At 44.7% G+C, this 18,189-nt stretch overlaps 1 protein-coding gene across 6 annotated transcripts in view; it reads right to left on the bottom strand.

Annotated features, from left to right (window-relative positions):
* MGLL (monoglyceride lipase) overlaps window positions 1-18,189 on the bottom strand; it is a 107,438-nt gene that overhangs the window by 24,941 nt on the left and 64,308 nt on the right. The window lies entirely within an intron of this gene.

The raw sequence follows: 18,189 nt of genomic DNA, 5'->3' as shown, positions 1-18,189 counted from the left end.
TTCAGAAGTCAGTGCAGCAGTCAAATAAGTTGTGCCACAAGGCATTATGGCTGATGCCTGTATTTATGAGACCTATTGAAACTCGTCTGAGCAAGGACTGCTTTTTTTGCACGTGTATAGCACCCAGCACCACAGGGTGTAATCACAGACCTTGGTCCAAAGCAAGATCTAAAAGCAATAATTAACTCTAATCCCAGACTGTAAGGTAGCACAGTTTTGCAGAGGAGGAGATGGGAGAAAGCACATAGATGGGGAATGTGGGTGAGACAATACACAAGACGACACTAATAATGGGTTTACATAGCAAATGTTGTGCGAAGCCTTGATTTTCTGCTTGGGTGTTTTTTAAGGTTTAATGAAAAAAAATTAATGAACTAGTAAACACTTCAAATTGTCACAACAGTTCACTACTGAAAAAACTATACTTGTTTTGTAATGAATCAAGTACACATCCTTTTCATCAACCGAGCGAAACTTATTAATTAAACATACCGGATTTCAAAGCTCTCAGTGTTTAATTATCTGTTTAACAAGCAGTACATCTAATCCGCCATACAGACACATAAACAACTAAAACAACAGGAAGAAGCCTCGAAGCCGGACAATCAACATCTGGAAATGTCAACAGACTGTGCCTGTACTGTCGGTAGCACGTAAAGCCAACGCTCCCCTCGCAGAACAGACACACGCAGGAAGCACCTCCAAGTCCATCCTGCAGATTCCTACCCAACAAAGGGGCTTCCTTGTCCTGAGAACAGAGTTATCAGAGCAAGGGAGCCTGTTCTGATTTTATTTCCCCTAGCTTTTTCCATTCCCCAACAAAGTCAAATCTGATGCACAGAGGGCATTCGGTAGTGTCTGCCCTTCATACGTACGTCCTCTCCATTTTGCATGCAGGTGGAGAGCAAAGGCAGGACAGAGACACCTGAGCTAGGAGAAGCAGGGTAAGCTGTCCTGGGATTTGCCATGCTACCTTGACTCCAAGTTGCTACCCACATCAGCTGCTGTGCTGCTGTGTATTTGGTAGCTAAACCTTGGAGGTGAGCTTTTCGATGTCTGTCTGACGGAGCTTCAGATGTGCACCATCTCTCTCATCTTCTCCAGTGGCTCTGGTTTCCACAAGAAGAAAAAGCAGAGCTTAGGCTGGAAGGGAGCTGTGGGGTGTTCCAGCTAAGCCTGTGATCTGGACTACCAGGAGAAAGGACCACGCGGCACAGAACAGAGTAAACCTGCTCTGCAGCATTGACAAGCTTTACACGGTGCATATTTGATACAAGCTGATGGTCTAAGGCTTTTCCAGGAGGACTACTTCCACATCAGATGGGAAGCATTAGGAACTAAAAGGAGAGGCTTCCCTCCCACCACTGCTTCCATCTTTATGTTCCTCGAGGATCTGAAATGCAGCTCAACGCATGCTTATCTTTAGTAACTTTTGACCGCTCTTCTCCTTGTGGGTAGCCCTCAGCATCCCTTCTTTCACACCACCTGTATGGATACAGGTAGTACTCTGGGTGTTCCATGGCAATAGGCACATTACAAAACCACCAGCTGTGGTAGCCAACAGAAGTATCTCCCCACCCTTGGTGTACAGAGCACGTAACTAAGACTTACAGATGGATTCTGCCTTTCTCTTACCAAAAGAGAGTTTTGTCCTGAATGCAGAAGTCCATCAGCTTCCCTCTTCCTTCTCAAGATTAGGAAAATAATTTTTCTTTCAGCATTTATTGGATAGTTTTTATTCACTTGCCTCACACAAAGAGTGCAGCAAACTGAAAGCCTTCTCCTCCCACATTGGAGACACATTTGCAGAGCTGAGATATTTTTAGCATAGTGCACACACAGAGTTATATTGTTTGTTGTCTTGGTTAGGAAAAAAAAAAGAAACAGGCAATTTTCTATACTAAAATTATTTGTGCCTTATTGCTGGGAAGCAGAGAACTAGTCATCTTGCTGAAGCCATTTAAAATCTTTTCTGTACTCCAGAGATGACAAACAAAATGACCTGGTACATATCAGAGCTGTCGTTAATTCTGTCCGACAAGGCAAACTGTTTCTGTCAATGTTAAGAGCCAATTCATCCCTAATGGATACAAACATGACTCTTCTGGCTTTAGAAGACTTGCCCATTTCTTATGCTGTTGCTGAATTTGGCTCTGAATTCCAGTTCCTTAAAAGTCTTCCTGGAACATCATGTTGCTCATGAAAACATGCTGAAAAAACCCATCCCTGTGTTTGTCTTGCAAAATAATGAGCTCTTCATAGGCTGCATTTACAAACAGCAGTCACTGTGGCCAGACTAGAAACATCAGTGTCTCCTGCAATGCCATGCAATGAAAGGGGGCGAGGCAGCATGAAAACCTGCACATGCCGTAGTCGCTTCCCATCCTGCCTGGAGTAGGGTAGCTCTGCCATTCCTATCACAAACCCAGGATGCTGCTGTGGCATGGCTGGTGGAAGCTAAGGCCCATGAAAGAGGAATACGGAGCCCAGTTCCTTTTCCACAAAGCCCCCACACACCAGCATTCCGCTTTCTCCCTCAGCACCTTCAGTGATGCCACCTCCCAAGCCAGCCTTCAAGAATATTAAAGCAAAAGACAGCTGAAAGGAATGCCCTTCTCTACTGGGCTACAGGGATCAATGATTTGAAAACGCTGCACAAAGCCAACATGGATGACTGACCAGCTGATGAGTTCCTCTGTAAAAGATCCTTTCGGTGATGGTGAAATGATTCCTATCTAATCTCCTTTCCCATGGCATGCAAATCACAATATAAATGTAAGATATATAATCAATGAGGCACAACTTACGGTGCCACTAAGGAGTCCTATAATCTGGCACTAAGCGATTTTATTTAAGGCTATATAATAATTTTTAACTGTTATTCTTGCAGTGTTGCACTGAGCTCTTTGCCCTCTTTCATGAAGAGCAGATAATTTCCTGAAGTATCGTTGAAGCGACTTTATTTAGCATCAGAGTTGGTCTTCAAAGACTTATTCTGGCATGACATAGAACCAGTATCAGTGCTCAGATACAGCAGAAAAACTGCACGGACTTCACTGGAGTGAATCCCGGGTCTCACTATGACTAGTCCACTTGACCTATATGCTGGTGATCTTTCAAGAGCAGAGAAGGGCCTCTTCTCCTGCTCTCCACGTATCACTTAAGGCACCACTAATGATAGCTCAAGTTTCACACTCACTGGAAGAGGAGAGCAGCCAAGGACCATCTCCCTGCTATTTTAATTTAGCTTTAAAAACATACATACAATTTTTCTCTCTTGTCTTAGTACCATAACATCAAAAAAATGGCTGCAAACCTTATTGTTTTCCTGGATGAAAACAAGGCTAAAACTCCACTTGCATTGACTTTCTGATCCAAGTTCCAGCTATAAAACAGCTGGGGCATCAATTCAAAATGTCAGGGTTTTCAATGAAAAAGCCAGCACTGGAGTGGCACTGCACACTCCCCTTCCCCTTCCCTGCCCATTTATTCCAAAGCACGGCTGGCATGTGGGTTGGCTCTCCAACACATGCACATGCTATTAAGTCCTAAATGACAGCTTGTTTAACTAGAAAACATTTCCATTTTTTCCTTAACAAAGGCCATTCATTTCTTGCTCTTCTATTTGCTTAAAGACAGTTTCATTCGCCCTGCCTGAGAGTTTGCACAACCCGCCTGATTGTTCCCCTCCAAATAGTGCTGCAAGTTAATGACCCACCTCTTGATCTCTGAGCAGGGAGCCTTGCACACTGCAGCATCACCGACCAGCTAGTTACATTGCAAAATCCATACGTGTGCCTTGAATATTTTTATGCTTGAGAAAACAATCAAATCAATTCATCTCAGGGAAGACGGTCCTCATTCTTCCCTGCTAACAGTAGATTAGGCATCAAGAAGAAAAGAAGATGAAAAATGGATCATGTAAGAACTCCCTCCATGCTGTTGAGGAACGTCTTGGGGGACAGGCACGACCTCCTTTCAAGCTGTCTTCAAAAGGTTCCCCTCCATGCAGACCACCCATTGGGAAGCCGCAACAATAACAAAAAAATTAAAAAAAAGGATTTAGAAGACCCATTTTTCACCCAATTTATTTACATGTGAAAATAAACACCAGTTCCCATGTAGAGCAAGGGCTCCCAGTGGGTTCTGTTTAGTCTGTGAGATTCTTGTCACCAGAGTACAGCATTTCTCTATTCCAAAGCAATCTTGGCACAGTTTTTTTGGTTATATAATTCTTTTAGCAGATGCCAAACGAATAATAATAATGTTTCTAAAAAGTGGGAATCATGTTCTAAGACGCCAGCAAGGTGTTTTACCAATTAATCTGCCAAAAGGTCATTAGCAAACCAGGGCTTCCAAACTCCTGCATTCAGGGTCAGCTCTCCCCATGGGTTCCACTTCCAGTTCTCCACCAACCTGCCCAAAGGGAGCTTTCCTACATTGTTAAAGAGATTTTTCTCTTTTTGCTTCACTCCTTTGCATCGCCACATGGCAGTGCCACCCTCATTAGACTGGATTTGTCCCCGTTCCTGACAAGGCATGAAGGAAATGCCACTTTTCCAGAGCTGTTAGCTTTTTATACCCGCTTTGCACAAGCTCAATGGATGAGCAGCAGGTGGATTATCTGAAATAAGGGCAGGCTTTTTTTGTGTGGTTGGTTTTGGTTTATTTTTTTTAACAGGGTACATCCACACAGAGCTATAGCTCACTCAAACCTGACCGGGAGCAACATAATTAAGAAAAAACTTGATTAAGCAGGTCTGGCAGGGAGCATTCCTGGGCAGGACAGCCCTGCCTAGTGTGCCAGAGCACAGTCCCACGGCTGCCAGTTGGCTCATGGCTGGGTGGTATTTAGATGGTGCATGGGGAAAGTAGCATGGCAGAAAATAGCTCTACTAAATTCGTCTTGCAGCAAAGCTGTTGTCCTTTCTTGGTAGAGATTGATTCCAGCGTTACTGTTTCAGATGCTTTTTAGTGCTTGATACACTTTTCTCTGTAACTCTCTTTCCTGCAACTCTGAAATCCTCACTACGTATAGATCTACCAAACAACCCAGGATCAAACAGACAGGTTTTTGCTTTCTGTGCTCTGTTACTCATTCCAAACCCTGGCTCGTTGGCAGTGGACAACAAACACTAGCTGGCAGGTCTGCACTTTGGTAAACCATGTGCAGGCACAAGTGGTGCGAGCTGTTGAAGGTTACGGACCTGCACACTGCTTTTGGGCTGTGCAAGCCGCTTTGCCATCGGCCAGCGAGGGCATATTTGCTGCTCAGAGAAAGCTCTCCTCGAAATCTGGGCAGGAGAAGTGCAAGGTTCACGAAAAGGCATGGGACTGTAATCGAAACGACAGGTTCCACCAGGCAGTCTCAGTTCAGAAAAGCCCCCAGCCTCCTCTCCCTTGCCCCAGCCCTCTGCCAAACTGAGCATGAACTTGGCACTGCCACGGACCAGACTGCCTACGCCTCAGCACCAGATAGACTGCCAGGGTCCCACAGCACGCTTTGCCCTTGATAAATTCAGAACTAGGAAACAAATGCAGTGTCGAGAATGTAAATTTTAAGGGATCTGGGTTGAGAGCATTAGTCTTTGTATCATCTACAATTCAGCACTTTTTCTCTAATTATTTTTGAAGCTAAACAAGGATTCTCAAATTGGAGAGCACTGCCAAGCCCTGAATAAATCCCAGCATTAGAGATGCTGTGGGTATTAACAGCTTTCCCTATTGAAGACGGTATCTTCAGAGACATTAACCCCTGAGTGCCACAGGACAGGCTCTGTGGCACCAGTTTTAATGCCCTAGGAAATCTCACCTTGCGGTTAAACCAGGTTGTTTCCATTCATGAGGCAACACTGATAGAGGGTGGAGCAAAGGACAGGCTTAGCTGGTACAGAAGAACTTTTCTGCATTGTTTGTGAAGTGGTCAAGTTCCCAGGTGCAACCCTGAATACAAATTCAGTCAAAGGACATTTAACTACCAAACTAGTCAACTGGCATGTAATTATCTGACATATGAATGCTTGTTTTCCATCCATAACCCCACTCCTTAGCAGTTCCAAAAGCAAATGCTTAGCATTTGGACATAAGAAAACACTACACAGTTGCATTTTAACCTTTCTTATTTCTCTGCCTCGTCCCTTTAAATATTGGTGAGATATTCTATTCTAAGCTGCTCTCTTCACTGGCTGAATCTTCCTCTCAGCCTATGAAGAGCCATTCACATTTCACAGTTTTGCATTCTTGGAGTTCAGGGCATTTTGTCTGCAAGCTCTCTGGAAGTGGGTTGGTATCATGTTTGGATCCCACCATGAGTAAACTGAGATGTAGTGAGGTGAAGTGTTTTTCCTGAGATCCACAACAAACCTGTGGCAGAGCCGAGGGGGGGTTTCCAAACACCTTCTTGCATAGTCTACTGCTGCAATCCAGAATGAGCCACATCCTGATCTGAATCATACAGGATCAATCACATGATTAATGGGAAGGACCACCTGCAAGAGGTATCCGTGGCTACTAAAACTGCTGCTCCGTTGAAACACAACAGACCGTCGCCCAGACCTAAAGCTATGTGAAATCCAGGGAAGTCTTCAGAATACCAAATAAGTGAGCTTTTCTAGTTCAGGCCACTAGAATTTGGACACAGCTGGCCCAGACCCAGATATGCCGTTACCTGAGCACTGGCTGTCGCTTACAGAAATGGGTTGATGCATTCTCGTTTGATGTCTTAGTGCATTACGAAACTGAAACAACTCCACTGCAGCTGGCTCCCTGACTGCCAGAACACGCAGAAGACTTCAAAGTGGGCTCCATGAACACCTTCAGGAAGGGCTGCTTCCAGATGGCCTTAGGTTTTGTGAGATCTTTTGCAATCCTCATTTTGTTATTATAAAGAACGAAGATGCTTAAGGCTGAAAGGACTGGTACTGTGATGCTGGGAAGTCTCATCTGGGTTGGAGAGTGAACCAAAGGCTAACCAGATGTTCTGCTTTACTAACAGGCTCAGAAACAAAGAGGATCACGCTGCCAGAGGCTTTCAATTATGAAGATAAATATTTTTTAAATTCTGAAGTAATTTTCCCAAATCACCAACCACGATTCTCATAGTTCCCTGTACACCCCTTTATCAGCTAAAACAATCTTTTATTCTCTAAAATAATAGTCCACGACATGTTAGCTTCTTACAAAAATAGGAAAATCAGACTTAAAACCCATGGGTCACATCCTGGCCCCACTGAAGTCAGCGACATTTAGCTACTGCCCTCAGAGGGTGCAAGCATGTATTCTGTGTGTAGAGACATAGAGCTCAAGCCATTAAGAAATAAACACCCAAATCACATAAGAATCACATTATAAACATGGTTTTAAATTGAAATTAAAAGAGAAGCTGCAGTGCTGAGCTGGGCATGCTCACACTGTCCCTGTCCCTGAAGGAGCAAGAGGCAAAGCTGAGGGCGCCTGGCACACAGAGGGTCGGAGTGATGCCTCAAAGCGGGAAGGAAAGGCAGGACCAGGAGAGGTCCCAGGGCTACATGGTAGATAAGTGAGAGAAATCAGTTCATGTTAACACTCTGCCAGGCTCCACAGACAATGCATGATACCAAAAGAGAAATGCTCTTAACTAACATGTTGTGGGTAACTAATAGATGGAGAAGAGAAGAACATTGGCACTGAAATATATAGCCCTGAAGTGGGCAGAAATAACTGGGATAAAAAGGAAGAACTTTCTAAGAGTCAGAGGAGCAAGAGCCTGGAACAACCTGCTCAGCCCAAACAGCATTTCCAAGCAACCATGCCTGGTTAAAAACTGAGCTTTGACCGTTTGTGAAGAAGAGTGGAGGATGCTGCTTGCAGGAACAGCCCGGAGAACGCAGGGAGTGTCTTCCTGCCTGGGCCGCTAATAAGAATATGTGTTAATAAACAAATAAATGTCCTGTTTCACATTCAGAATGAATGTGCAATAGGAGGAACATGATTAACTGAAAACACCAGACACTGTAACCCAATATGTTTCTCTGCAACACTCAGGCTGATTAAAGAGGGAAGAATCTGAACATGTGAATCAAACAAAGGATGAGTATTCCCTTCCTTCACTGTCTGTTTTGCTTCTGGGGCTTGTTGCTGCAACATTCAATATCTTGTTTGCAGCCACTGCTAGAGAACATTTTGGTTTTTAAAGAACTCTCTGCATCTTTTGTAATAAGAGAGACGTGTGTTAGTTTTAGGACTTGTGAGACAGTCCCTTAAAAGGGCTCATGGTCTCTAACAAATAGAGCTACTCCCAGGAAAATCAACAGGGCTAGTTATTTATAGAGGAAATCCACCCATTTGAATCAGGCATACCAGCTCTTTAACAACACGCCATGCCTTATGAATGAGCAAATAAACAATCGAGTGGGTGGACCTTCAGAGTGTATCGTTGTACTCGGCGCTGGGGAGGCTGCACCTCGAATGCTGCACTCAGTTCTGGGCCCCACACAACAAGGCAGACACTGAGGTGCTGGAGCACCAGAGGCCCAGAGATGAGCCACAGAGCTGGGGAAGGGGCTGGAGCACAAGTCATATGAGGAGCTGCTGGGGGAACTGGGGTTGTTCAGCCGGGAGAAGAAGGAGGCTCAGGGGGAACTTATTGCTCTCTGCAGCTCTCTGACAGGAGGCTGCAGCAAAGTCACAGTCAGTCTTTTCTAGATAACAAGCGACAGGACCAGAGGAAACAGCCTCAAGTTGCACCAGGGGAGGTTTAGGTTGGCTATTAGGAAAAATTTCTTCACCAAAAGGGCTGTCAAGCACTGGAACAGGCTGCCCAGGGAGGTAGTGGAGTCACCACCCCTGGAGGCGTTTAAAAGACATGTAGATGCGGTTCTTAGGGACAAGGTTTAGTGATGGACCTGGCAGTGCTGGGTTAACAGTTGGACTCGATGATCTTAAAGACCTTTTCCAACCTAAATGATTCTATGAGTCTATGATTCTACAGCTCTGTATGTGGTGGCCTTCTTCAACACAAGGTCACACTGTTGACCCGTGTTCAACATGCCTGCAAGGATCTCCAGGTCCTTTTCTGCAAAGCTGCTCTTCATTCACTCAAGTGCCCAACCTTTAACGCTGAATGGGGTTACTCCACCCCAGATGCAGAGCTTCACAAATGCCTTTGTTCAAACTCCCTACCAGTCCGTTTCTTCAGCCTGTCAAGGTCCCTGTGAATAGCAGCCTTCCAGTATATGCTCACTTTCTACAATTTGGTACCCCTGTAAACTGGCTGAAAGCGCTCTCTATCCCATCATCCGTAACATTAACGAAAAAGAGCTACGGCTAGTATATGCAACATCTATTTATTATTTTTTCCCCTTGAAGAATACAGAATTCCTCTGATGCTTCTCGAGGCCAAAGTCCTTGCTGATATGAGCTAATGCTCTGTCATGGAAGTCAGTAAAGGAAATGACCCCTGGGACAAAGTTTGAAGCATGTTTGATGTCTGTCCAGTAGCCCCAGATAACACACATAACTAGCAAGATGGAATGATCTGTTCTCTCAGTCTTAGCTTTTTAATAACCATCTGGTCCTTGTCCATCCACCCTCGACCATCTTGCAAGCAGACGTAACGCCTACAGCTAGCAAAGCTGGTTATGGAGAGCAAGTAAGCTGTTGAAAACATTACACGAGGTTGCCAGCCCTCCCTCACTAACAGGAAAGGCAGTTACAAGTTACATGCCCGACCCTGCCTTCTGGCATGGTGACAGCTATCCTGGATTTACCTGAGCAGCTGTGAAAGCAGAATTTGACCCTTGATGTGGGGATTGATTTATATATGTAAGGACTGGGTACAGATGACAATCGCACAAATCTTTGAAGCACCAGAAGCAAACCAACAGGTTGTAAAACGAAATGAGCTTAGTTCAGTCAAGGCTATTTCCTCTTCAGTTTCTCTTTCAAAGTGAACCCTTCGCCCAAATAAAGGATGTTTTATTCCTGATTGTTAGGACCACTCGTCCAAAAGTCCTGTCACTCAGTCCCAGCGCTGCTGGCACTCCACACCAGTTCAGTGGCCCACTCCTCTATCATGGAGGGTGTCTCTCATCTGAGAGGCAGAATCATGGAAGGGAAGCCAGGACTCAACCCTCATGAGAAGAAGGCATCTTTTAAGTTTCCCAAATGAATGACATGTCTTTTCTCTGTCATGCAGTCTGTCAACAGTTAACAGTGACAGGTTGAGGAGCACGGTCTGGAAAGCGGCCAGCGCTGCCAGCTCCACGCACATCGCACATCGTTGTGCTCAGAAGGGAGCACTCTGTTCCTCCTACCGCTCCGTCCCCTCCCACTGGGGCCCGTTGTTACAGCCTCACGCCTCCTTGTGTGAAGGCCAACAGCGAGGCTTTGTTCAAGAAGCAGCTGCTGAGAAGACGTACTATCTCATGGAATGACCCACTGACATTTCTCCCTCTGCTCATTAGTAAGCAGCGAATAATTAGGAGAACTAGGGCAGATTGCACGGCCCATTTCTTTCAGAGTAAAAAGCCAGCTCCTCAGATCCCAGTGTGCCCCAAAAGGGATTCCCTCACAAAGCAGGTTGCAACAAAGCCCGGGGAGCTGGCTCTGTAGCACCTTCTTACCACCTGATGGAGCGAGGAAAGAGAACAGCTCATGCCAGGAGGTGGTCAGGGCGAGACCGGAGTAAAGGATGCCCGAGCTCTGCTTCACCCCCAGCTCAGCCACACCTCTGCTGCCATGAAGAGCAAGCTCTGCTCAGCCAGGACCTGAGCCAAAGATCCTGTTTAACCGGATGATATGTTGGTGTTTATTCAATAATCTGTTGTGGATCTACAGCAGTGAGGAAATAGTGGAGCGGTCAGAAGGAGCAGAGTAATTGGGGAAACTGAGGAAACCATAACCAGGCTTTTGCAATCTTTACTGCAGTCCAACATTATCATCTAGTGATGCCCACATACAGGGGCAGTGATGAAGGAGCATCTGCATTGCCTCCCCCTGCATCCAAACACTGATTACTGATCACAATTACTGACACCAATCACAGTATCACTGACTACACCACAATTAAATCTGACTTAAAAGAAAAAAAAATAATTGGTCAGATAAACAAATAGATTGCTTTGAGCAGCCCGCGTTTGGTTTGGCATGTTTTCATAGCACACATTAGATGACACTACCTGTCTGATTTTAGGTACTCTTGCTTCTATGTGTCTGTGCTAAAGGTGTATCCAGTCCTGGCAATTTCCAATGCCCCTTGGCTAAAAGACTGGTTAAGGACCATGTTTTCCCCACTTTTACATCACCATGGCTCCAGTTTTGTTCTTGAGAAGTCCATGAAACAAAGAAAGTCTCATCCCCTGAGTGGAGGGGAACACCTCTGAGTATCCTCTGTGCCTTTCCTGACCAAAACGTTTTAACCAACACACTCCTCTGTGCCTTATGTGTGCACCGTCAGATAAATCAGCTGTGTGCAGCCTTACAGTCTCTTTATTTTTAGTCTGCTGTGGTCTAGCTGCTTCCTGGCTCGACAGTGCTGTTTCATCTGCCTTCACAAGACAAACAAAATAAAAGCTGCACTTGCTTTTCCAAGTCTCAGCTTGTGGCTTCCTCTAGAGCATGAGACACTGTAGGTATTTGCTTTCATGATTCACCTAGTGCTTTCTGGCTGTTGTGTAGTTGCTCTGCTCAAACAAAAACAATGTTTACTACCCTGAAAGATGCCACGTGGTGCAGGCAGAGATCTGGGACTGTATGATCCCAGCGTGAACGAAGACAAGTGCTGAAGTGACAGAATCACTGCTCAGATGAGTTCACCAGAGCAAGGCTGGATTGCAAGGCTTCTCAAAAGTAACAATAATCCTGTGCACACTTTCATTTCATAAAACCCACCTCAAAGTACCCACCATTGCCTGTTGTGCCACAGGACGCTCCCCTTGTGCTACACTGTATTCTGGTACAACTACAGGCACATTTCACCACCACTGTGTTGGAGGAGGTGTATCCAGACCACTTTTCCCTACACAAGCTGTTGCCCCTTGCGGTCTCATGACCACCAACAGAGCCCAGCTCTGTGCAGCAGTCTGGGAGATACACTACTGAGTGTGTTCAAGATGCATAGGGAAAGCTGCGTCTTAGCAGTATGAATCATTTTTGCCTATGATTTCAAAGAGGCTCAAGCTGAAGGACCTGTTTTCCTTAGCAGGCTGTCACTGCTGTTCTGAGATCTAGTGCTACGAGATCAGTCGTCACTCCAGAAGACCTGGAGAAGTGACCGGTGTCACTTTGGTTGGAGCTCAGCAGTGGCCGGCAGGCTGGTTTCCCAGTTCATCCTGAGTTAATCTTGCTTTTTGGTCTTCAAGTTTGTAATTCACATCTGTGTTGGAGAAGCGCACCCTGTAGCCTCATCTTCCATGAAAATCCCCACAATCAAAACAGAAAAGGGTGGCAGAAGTAAGTTTGCTCATTAGCTATTTGTTTTACAGGAGGACTCTGCGCCAGGTTCTCTCAGTTTTCTTACTGCTGAAGGAATTACATGGTGCACTGCAGTATCTGAACTCTCACCCTGTAATTACACGCTGTGGTTTCACATCCTGAGTGCCCGGCACATGCTAAGCATTCCTCACCGCTGCCCTGGAAGGCAGATAAGCCCGACTGCTACCTTCACTCACCATCTGAAGAAGGAAATTTTAGAGAGAGCTATGCTGGCTTGGGACCGTACTGAATATGGAGTCAAAACAGGGATAAAATGGCATTGGCAGTGCTCTGCCAGCCAGGCCAAAGTGTCACCTCCTCTGGGATCCCCCTTACCAAGAGGAACCTACAGCGGGTGCTTGCAAGAGAGAACATGAGAGGTGGGGCAGACCAGCATACTCTTCTCTGGTACATCCCCTCCGTTTCCACCTCTGCCCACACGCCGTGCAGCAGGCATCACCGCCCGCTTTTGATGTCGCAGCCGTCTTTACGATTCAGTCTTCCCCCAGGTACAAGGGGAGAACGGATGAATTCCAGACAGGGCTCATGGGTCCATATTACACTTAACATTGATCAAGGGTCAAAGAATCATTTACATGTTCCCTTATATTGCCATTGGTTTTGCTCTGTTGTAAGCTTTCAGTTTAGCAGTTTTCAGAGCTATATGCACAGAGATTTATGTCCATACACTTTCATCATGGTGGGACAGACTAATCACCCCTCAGCAGCTCTCTCTCCACTCCAAATGCATTATCATAGAAGACTGAAAGACAGACAAGTCGAGATAATCTGAAGAACAAAAGGGTTGATTTCCCTGTAGGGAATGTACTTGCAAAGTTTAATTTGAAACTCTGAACAACTTCCTTCTTTGCTTGGCAATTCTAACGAACCATCAGCGGCAAATGCCCACGCAGCAGTCCTCATCTGACAAATGCAAACGGGCTAGGAGTCTTCAGACTGGAACCGTCAGTATAGATATTAAAAGAAAGAGCTTTCCTAGCTCTTGAAGAGTGGGGTTTTATGCAGGGGAAATACATAGAGAGAGGGGGGAACTCAATCTGACAGCTGGCTCTGATTCTCCTCCTGCCCTTGCAGTCACCACTCCAATCTGTGAATCGTAACATCATCTTCCACCCCACCGTGACACTTGTGTGTGGGAAACACTCTGGTTTTGCATGCCTGCAGATCCCACAGCCTGCCAGCCATGCTGCCCTACTATGGGAGTTCTGCTACAGCGTGCAGTAGGTTCAGGACCTGTGTTTATGCATGGGGCCGGGCAGTGCTATGAATTTCTCCTGGGAGAACAACTTTCATCACTTCAGAAAAAACCCAGAAGAGGATGCGCTAATACAGGTACACAGCTAGTGCTATATTCTCTTTCCTAGCCAGGAAGAGCATCTGTCTAAGGATGTGCACATCAGCAGCAGCCAACTGCTCCGAGCAGGGCTGCTGGTATGGCTCAGGTAGTGCAACTTCGTGTGCAAGCAAATCCCAGAGCTGTGTGAGGTCCTTCCTGCTGCCGGGGGCATGGATGAGAACAGGATTCACAGGGAGAACAGTAATTTTGCACTCCTGCAAATGCTAATTTGTCCATACCCCTGGTTATTTCCAGTTGTGTATATGGAAGATTTTATTTCCCAGCAATGTTCAGGATTGTTCAATGCTGAAGACCAGGAGCCCTTCTCTGGGGGAAAAAAAGTGTGTATATATATGTGTGTATATATATATATATATATACGTATACACACACACACACACATATATATATATATGCCTACAACCCATTGTAAGCCTCCTGTCAAAGGAAACCCAATCAGTAAGTGCCATTCTTTCCCGTGTCTCTGCAGAAAAACTGTTTAAACTTTTCCTGCTCTAGTGAGGTAGACTCAGTCGGAGGAAGCCGAAAAAGAACAGATTGCTACCGGTAAGCGGGCCCACACCCGGCCTCGGGAACAGTCACCAAGGGATAGCTGTGCTGCTCTGCAAGTGAACCAAAAAACGCTTGCCAAGGCTTTCCCGACTCCATCCCTGGAGATCACCCCGAAGCCTCCCTGATCACATCATCAGGGAGTGCTGCTCTCCAGGAACAGTCCCTCCTGCTGCTGTGCGTGAGCTGTTCTCAACCGCAGTGCTACCCTAATTCTTGCTCCTGTTAATGCTGACATCCTTCTTAGTCATTTCCCCCCTCCCAGCTTGACCATGTTTAGTCCTTTTTAACCTCTCTGTGTAGATCAATCCTTCCCAGTGCTATGAATAAATAAAAGCCTTCTGTTCTCACCAACAAAATGACCTTTTAGCAGTTGCAAGAACAACACAGCAATCACTTGGAAAAAAAAAACGCAAAACAAAACCAGCTAATATTTGATGCATTAAAAAATCTCTGCTACAGCTATTTCCTACTTTTTAGAAATGAATCCTTTGTTAAATAGAGAAAACAGCGAGAAAATGAATGGGGAGCACAAGCAGCAGTAAGTGTGCCTGAGAGGGACCTGCTAACCCATCAGAAATGCTCACCACACATGAAGTAGCAGCAGGGCTGAAAAAGAAAGCTGGACTTTGGTTAGAAACATCTAAGGAATATGAATAAGCTGTTAGAGCTGCAACCTTTCCCTCTGCTTTGACCTGACATTACACACAACTCAAGAGTGGGAAATTCAACAGCATCAAAGAAGGTGAAAGAGTCAGAGGTGTCCATGTACTAGGACAGGTAGAGGGTTTATTTTGCCTGGAGAGAGCAGGAGGTTGGAGGGGCTGTCAAGTAGATCTACGGGCTTGGAACTGCTGCCAGGTTATTAGGGCTACATATTTCACCTTCCTTATCCTCATGTAAGGCAGCTGTGTTACCTGTAAGAAGCTCCAGCAAGTCCAAGTGAAACACAAGGCCAGTGCCAATGCTGTTAAAAGGTTTAAGACAGAAGTAAGTATATTTTTGTGGCCCTTGTATCTTGGAAACACTTTTTTAACTGCTATTAGTTGACATGTACATTTGAAGGTGAAATTGCAGTTGTTCTGGGCTCGGGCCATGTAATGCAACCATAGAGAACAAGATCTCAGCAAATGAGATGTTATAGGAAGAGAGATGAGGATAGCTGGAACATCATGTGCTTTACCAACTGAAAATGCTTGGTATGAGAAAACAAAGCCACATTCTCTATCCTTTATTCTCATTTTCCTTGGCTCTCAGCTTTACAGATCCCTAAAAATACTGCATTATAACTAAAGGAGCTGCAATCTGCCTGTGACTGACTGAAGAATTACAATATCACTCCAGTTTGATGAATCTCCCACGGGTATTCCTTCTAAGAGGGGTTTCCTAAATTGATTGCCGATAACCTAATATGTTTGTCTATCTCTTTATTTCTGTCATCAGAATGTTGACAATAAAATCATAGCAATATAGAAAGGAAATTGAAAAAGTGAGATGTCATTTCAAAATATCTAAAGCTTGCAGAAATGCACAGCAAGGTCATCCCAGCAGTCTGAACTCAGCCTTCACGAAACTGCACAGCAAGTAAATCCAGAAATCATGGGCAACAGTTACCTGCCTATTAGAAACGCTATATAAAAGACCACAGAAAAAAATGCTCTAATCCAAAGAAATGCTATTTTCCTCTTTCATGGGACTGACATACAACAAAGCAATTTCATAACATTAGATGCAAGGTAGGGTTAAGAGGTATTTCAGAGCTGAATTTTCAACACCACCGTGGAAAATTTCTAATATCTGGTGAGGTCCAGTAGTCTTGAGATTACTATGAAATACCCTAAAGAGGAAACGCATGAATCCTGACATACCAAGACACAGATCTGGGTGAATACTGTCACTCCGTGAAGTGCCAACCTTTTTGCTGAAGCCTTGCATAACAGGAAAGAGTGGTGCAGAGCAGCCTTCAGCAAGATTTAGAACCAGTGTATAAGCTCCTACAGACTCAGCAATATAAATGGAAATTATTTTTCCATCTTTTGACTGAAGTATAGACACAATATAAATCAGTCAAGTCACGCATACTACAGCCCTAGTAACTTCCCAACTCATTTGGGAAATCATGCTAGCTACGCTGTGGAACTGCATTAATAATCTTACGGATAATGTGTCTATATTGGGAATTTTATCCATGAGAATACCAGAACCAGAACAAACGTCCAGGTCAGGAAATCTATGCCAAGATCATAAGCCCAAGAGCCACTGTAAAAGATGGGGAATAGAAAGCAATTATTTTGCTAACTCAATTGAATAATTAATATTACCCAAAGATATCCAAAGGATGGGATGCAAAGGGGGAACACTCTGTTGAAGTGATCTGGAATAGATAAAATGGTGGAGGAAAGCTATAAACTTCCCAGTCTGATCTGAGCAAAGTTTATCTTCACCCCGTACCTCTTTTTTTTTTTTTTTTTTTAATTACTATTATTTTACAGAGCCTAAAATATGTTAATTATCTCCCTGACTTACAGTGAACTAGCTCAGTTAAATTAGCTCTTTGTGAAACACAACTGTGTTTCCATTGTTCTGCTTTCGGGTTCTTCTTTACCCTCTCCCCACTGCTGACGAAGAAAACCCAACCGAATTTACACAGAAAACTGTAGGTTTGACAGAGAGAATGAAGTTGTTAACTGGCCTGAGGAACCAGATCTGTACTAATTGAGCCGAACTAATTAATCCAGCAACATCAGCCTATCAAGAAAATCCAATGAAATATTTAAGCTTCTCTAGTCAAGAAGATATTCAAGGAAAAAGAGAGCAAATAACTGTCTCATTATACAGTGCAAAACATGCCTGACGGGAACCTGCACCCCAAAGGCACTTCTCCATCAACAGAAGAGGCAACCTCCATATCAAATCCATGCAATAAATACAACGTTTTATCATTTCTTCTAGGTTTGTTGCTTCAAATATTGTTATTTTAACTCTACTTCTTAAAACCTTTATCAAGTTTTAAGGGAATGAGGAACTAAGGCACAACATTAAGCATGCACAGTGAGCAATCAATCTCTCACAGGCCCACGGAAGCTCTGAACCAAACGCTTGTGTGTCCTGGAGTTCAGGAACTTTTTGTGTATATTGTCTGTGGTCTACTAACAGCAGCTGCAGAGTGGACAGCACGTGGCCTGTTCCATCACCTTTCTCATGATCTTCATGCCATACAGATAAAGAGAGAGGAATGGAGATACTTTCTCCTGGGATTACTGCAAATCCCTGCTAGCCTCCATCCAGCTCAGAAGGAAGTATATCGGAATGAATGAACCAACACGTAGAAATATTGTGCCTATACAGAAAGAAAGAGACTCATGTGGTCAGCAGTGATGCTCCTGCACGGGTCAACTGGCTTTGTAAAGTCAGCCCTGAATATGGCATGTGAGCAGCTGTCCAGAAGAATTACATGGCTTTTATTTATTTTCCTTGCAAGCTGTCCTGAGGACTAGGTATTCTCTTTTCCAGCGAAAATATAGGGTTTGGTTTTGCATATCAAGGGCAGTGCTGTGATTGAAAGGGAACCATGAGAGCAAGAATGAGGGGAAGCCCTGGTTACCTGGGTTCAGTAAGGTTTTGCCTTTGCCCTTGCAGACTAAATGGTGCAATGCCTCACGTGTTCAGGATCGTCAAGCTCAAATTAAGCAGTCCTGTCTTTGGGGAGATCTAGGGGCAGGTTTGAAGTCTCAGCTTCAGCCAAGTAAATTGCAGTATACTTTCCAATGTGTTGCAGTATACTTTTGAGTGTCAGTGAACGATCTGCCAGA

The sequence above is a fragment of the Falco rusticolus genome, chromosome 4, assembly GCF_015220075.1.
Source record: "Falco rusticolus isolate bFalRus1 chromosome 4, bFalRus1.pri, whole genome shotgun sequence".
Taxonomy (NCBI): domain Eukaryota; kingdom Metazoa; phylum Chordata; class Aves; order Falconiformes; family Falconidae; genus Falco; species Falco rusticolus.
This window is presented reverse-complemented; position numbering and strand designations above follow the sequence as displayed.